Source organism: Otolemur garnettii, unplaced genomic scaffold (assembly GCF_000181295.1).
Source record: "Otolemur garnettii isolate 467f Iridium unplaced genomic scaffold, OtoGar3 scaffold00039, whole genome shotgun sequence".
Classification (NCBI taxonomy): Eukaryota; Metazoa; Chordata; class Mammalia; order Primates; family Galagidae; genus Otolemur; species Otolemur garnettii.
Genome location: NW_003852434.1, coordinates 12876813 through 12881686, shown reverse-complemented (window position 1 = coordinate 12881686; position 4874 = coordinate 12876813). Strand labels below are relative to the sequence as shown.

The 4874-nt window shown below is 43.8% G+C and overlaps 1 protein-coding gene across 2 annotated transcripts in view; it reads right to left on the bottom strand.

Annotated features, from left to right (window-relative positions):
* Nucleotides 1-1700, bottom strand: part of CDKL2 (cyclin dependent kinase like 2) — a 36629-nt gene extending 34929 nt beyond the window's left edge. The window contains exon 1 of one of the 2 annotated variants that reach the window (XM_003790077.1): nucleotides 1225-1700. The gene's annotated coding sequence lies outside the window, so the exon portion shown is untranslated. The remainder of the gene's footprint in view (nucleotides 1-1224) is intronic. The other variant, XM_003790078.2, reaches the window with a different exon arrangement.
* Nucleotides 1701-4874: the final 3174 nt, after the last annotated feature.

Below are 4874 nucleotides of genomic sequence, written 5' to 3'. Positions count from 1 at the left end.
CCCGGGCTGGATTCGAACCCACCACCTTAGGTGTATGTGGGTGGGGCCTTAGCCACTTGAGTCACAGGCGCTGAGCCCAAATGATGATTCAGAGTTGAATTTTCTTAAACCTGAGAATATATAAATACTCATTAATTAAACGTTGGAAAGAAAAAAGTTCTTGCCTTTTATATTATGTATTTATGGCAATCTAAAATTAGTTTACCTAGACTGTAAATTCTCATGTTTTTGTTCCTTCTTTACTGGTACAGGGATGGCAAAGACAAAATATTCTCTTTGTTCTAGCAAAGTATGATAATCCAATACATAAAATATATTTTTGGCACTCAACATTTAATAATTTGAGATTATATTATACATTTTAAAAATATAGATATATAGAGAGAATGAGAAGATTGATCTTTCAGTGGGGAGTGATTTAAAAACAACACAAATTAATACCAGCTCAAATTATTTCATTATTTTACAACCAGTTCTGATAGTAAATGTACTATAAACTATTTATACAGCAGTATCTCAGACACTAACTTTCTATACATTTGATATTTTAATTTCTCTTAACTATTTTTAATAAAATGTATTCAGAAAAATTCTCAATGCAATTCTATGCCTCCTTCCTTTAAATTTTTTTCCTTCCATTAAAAGAGTATATTTTATTAAGAACCAGGCTCTAGGTTTATCATGTCAATGAGAAAAATAGTTGGCATCTATAACCTGAGTCATTTAAAAGCATTCTGTAATCAACATCTTCAACATTTGAAAATGCAAAGTGAACAAAATAAAATTTACCTGAAGCGTGTCTAAGGTATTCTGAAACACATCACAAGCTAACATTATTCAGGTTGACAACTTCAAGTTTATTCTCCCAATCAACTGCACATTTGGACACACCCTATTGAGCACACCTGCTTTTACAAGTGGCACTGTCTACAAATACCTTAAAAATATCAGGGCCTACAAAGCCCCTCGTTTCCTGAAACAGTTATTCATAAACTATAACTTTTCATGCTTTCTATTCTTTAATGTAATGGGCCAGATTTAAAAAGAAATCTGGCCCATTAACGTGGTATTTCTGAACATCAGCCATGTAAGCATATGGTTCTAATACCAACAATTCGGATAAAATACTTGGACAATGCTAATTTTTTATTTTGTTTAAGACACTGAAATGTTTTACAGATAAAATAAAAAGACAATAGAAGCCTTTAAAAGTATTATGCTTACTGTTTCTTCAAATCCTTTCGCATGGAAAGAACCAAAGGTTTTCAACTTGGAAACAAATTTGAGGTGAAATGCATCTCGCTCGCAGGTCTAAAGATGCTGACTAACGAACCAGCAATTCCAGCGCCGCTGTGACTTCCTCCGCTGGCACAGGCTCGGGTCCCGGGTGAAGCAGGCAGGGAGGCAGATGGACCTCGGCCCGCCGCAAGCTCACACTCGGGAGGACCGCGGGCCGCATGCTGTCGTCAAGGCAACGACCTCGCTCTGTCCCCAACCATAGGCGCGAAGTCTCCGGAGAGAGATTCGGCCCAGGTCAGAAGGCGTCCACGGCAGGCACCAACACCTGTCAAGGCCAAGACCCGTGGAGCAATTAGCTGGCGTGAGAGGGCACCACCTCCTGGCTCGGGCGGCGCCCACCCAGCGAACCTGCCCGGCTCCCACCAGCCCGGGCGAAGGCGTTGGCCACCCAGCTGCAAGGGGGCGGGTCCTCGCCGCCCGGGTCCGCCCCGAGTGCGCCAAGCCTCCCTTGTTGCGATTGGCCGAGCTCCGTGGTCTCGCGCTCTCATTGGCTTAGCGCCAGCCGCCTCCCTCTACCTACAGCTCTGCTGCCAGACCAGCGCAAGGCCTGCGGCCCCACACCTCTCCCTCTAACGCAGGGGAAAGAAGGTAGTTAATGAAGGGCTGTAAGGACCCGGCAAAGAGGGCGGGCAAGTGTCCCTCACAGCCTGCCCGCTGGGGCGGGGCGCGGCCCCCAAGTGCGCTGTCTCAGAAGGCGCGGCCTGGCCGGCCCGATGCTTCCTTTCTGTTCTAGGTGAGGGTGACAGTCTATATGGTGATGACTTGTAGGTGATGGCAGGACCTGATGCTGGTGGGCTGTGGGAGGACAAACGAGGCAGTGAAAATAAGGGGCAGACTATAGAGATCCAAGAAGGGAAAGAGGCACAACGGTGTGAGGTACGGGTGGCAGCAGGGAGAAGGCGCATGGGACAGCCGTGTTGCGGCTACACGGAGTGAGACTCGGGCTTGCCATAAAACTTGCCCTAAACGTAAAATTGTTCGTGGGACAGCCGATTCAGCCCATGACCCGGCAAGACTGGGGGCTCAGAATCGTGCACATGCTGAAGTCACACAAGGAACAGGCCTCCCAGCATTCAAGGAATTTGAGCCGGCGAGGCCATGAGCCCTGTTACTTGTTTTCACTCATGATGGCCAAACATTTCATAAGCGTATCTGATCTCTCGAATACCATGACTCAGGGAAAAGAATATCCTCGGTAGCTTGTCAATATTAAAGTACTAATAACTAATATTCATTCCTTCTTGCATAATAAGAAAGACGTTTTATTTGTACCCCTTTGAGAGTTTGGTTAGCCTGCGTTAATTTCCCAGTGCTTAATTACCTTGACCAAATTGCTTAACATTAGTTCCAGAACCAGTAATATTGAGGACCAGACTTGGGACCTGGTATGGAAAACACAGAATTCTTGGCCAGGCACACACCTGTACTCAGTCCCAGCTACTCAGGAGGCTGAGGCAGGAGGATCACTGAGCCCAGGAGTTTGAGGCTGCTGTGAACTAGCCCACGTGACAGAACAAGACTCTGTAAGCTACCTCTATTGGAGAATTGGTGATACAAGGAGATTAAAGGAGTTATGGAATCAAGGATGCTGAAGAAAGCACCAATGAAATGGCTTGCCATGGGTTCCAGCTTGATAGAAAGATAAATTATAACAGCATTGAGCTAATAAATTGAAAATAGAGACACTGGGGACCCACTAAAGTTGAGTGGAAAATGTTACCAGTTGAATTCAAAGAAATTTCAGGTCACCGTATCAAAAGTCATTAACATGACTACTCAAATAAGACTACAGTGGAAGATGTAGGCAGGGATATTTTAATCACTGAAGAAAGTAAAATGTTCTAAAAATCTAAAAACAGTGTGGGAGTGCATTGGATGGACATTGAGAGGAGAGTTGAAGAGAAGGCAATGAAGCAAAGGTGAAAATAGGGTAAGGACCACACTTCCACTCCTAGGACTAGTGCAGTGGGCCAGCACCTCCACTCTTAGGTATACACCCAAGAAAAAGGAAAACATGTTCATGCAAAAACTTGTACACCAACACTGATGGCAATATTGTTTATAATAACCAAAAAGTGGAAACAAACCAAATGGCTATCAGCTGAGGAAATAAATAAAATGACATATATATTCATTTAATGGTTACTCAACCATGAACAGGAAGTACTGATACATGCTACAACACAGATGAATCTCAAAGACATTATGCTAAGGGAGAGAAGCCAGGCACAAACAGGCACATACTACATGATGCCAGTTACATAAAGTGTGCAGCAGAGGCAAATCCACAGGGATGGAGAGCAGGTCAGCAGTTGCCAGGGGCTATGGGGAGGTGGGAAGTGGGGGATGACTACTACTGGGGTTTCTTTTTGGGGTGATGGAAATGTTCTGGAATTAGTGGTCATGGTTACACCACCTTGTGACTATAATAAAAACCACTGAATTTGGCTTGGTGCCCATAGCTCAGTGGTTAGGGTGCCAGCCATACACTAGGGCTGGCAGGTCTGGCAGGTTTGAACCCAGCCCAGGCCTGCTAAACAACAACAACTGCAACCAGAAAAATAGCTGGGAGTTGTGGCGGGCGCCTGTAGTCCCAGCTACTTGGGAGGCTGAGGCAAGAGAATCACTTAAGCCCAAGAGTTTGAGGTTGCTTTGACTCCATGGCACTCTACCAAAGGCAACATAGTGTGACTCCATCTCAAAAAAAAAAAAAAAAGCCCACTGAATTGTATAATTTAAAAGTTATTCTATGTATGTAAATTGTATCTTAAAAAATAAACTAGATGGGGTTAGAAATATACAACTTTCTCATCTTTTTCAGTGCATGTATATATTTTAGCTTAGAGTACAGTCATTCTTTTTCTCACATTAGCAATCATCTTTAAAAACTCTTCACAAAAATCATTCTCTACATTATTTTGACAACTAAAAAGAATGTGCTTGGGCCACTGTCTTGCCACCCTTCCTCCACAAAGGCCTCTCATTTAGCCTTCATGAGATCCTGACCTGAGTTTTGCCATCACCTTAATTGAGTTATCAAGTGAATGGAAGGGCCATAAAATCTTCAAGCTAGTCTTCATTATCAGTATATTATAGAACTTGCAACTATGAATACATTTCACAATTCTATTAAGAAAACGGGCCAGGCATGGTGGCTAACACCTGTAATCCTAGAACTTTGAGAGGCTGAGGTAGAAGGATTGGTTGAGGTCAGGAGGTCTAGATCAGCTTCAGTAAGAGATCTGGTCTCTATAAAAAAGTAGAAATATTAGCTGGGCATAGTGATGTACATCTGTAGTCCCAGCTACTTAGGAGGCCAAGGCAGGAGTATCACTTGAGCCCAGGAGTTTGGGGTTGTAGTGAACTATGATTAAGCCGCTAGCCTGGACTGACCCTGTCTCAAAAAAAAAAAAGGATTTTGGCCAGGTCCCGTGGCTCATGCCTATAATCCTACACTCCGGGAGGCTGAGGTGGGTGGATAACCTGACCTTGGGAGTTCAAGGCCTTCCTGAGCAAGAGCAAGATACGATCTCTGTTAAAAATAGAAAAACTAGCCAGGCATTGTGGTGGATACT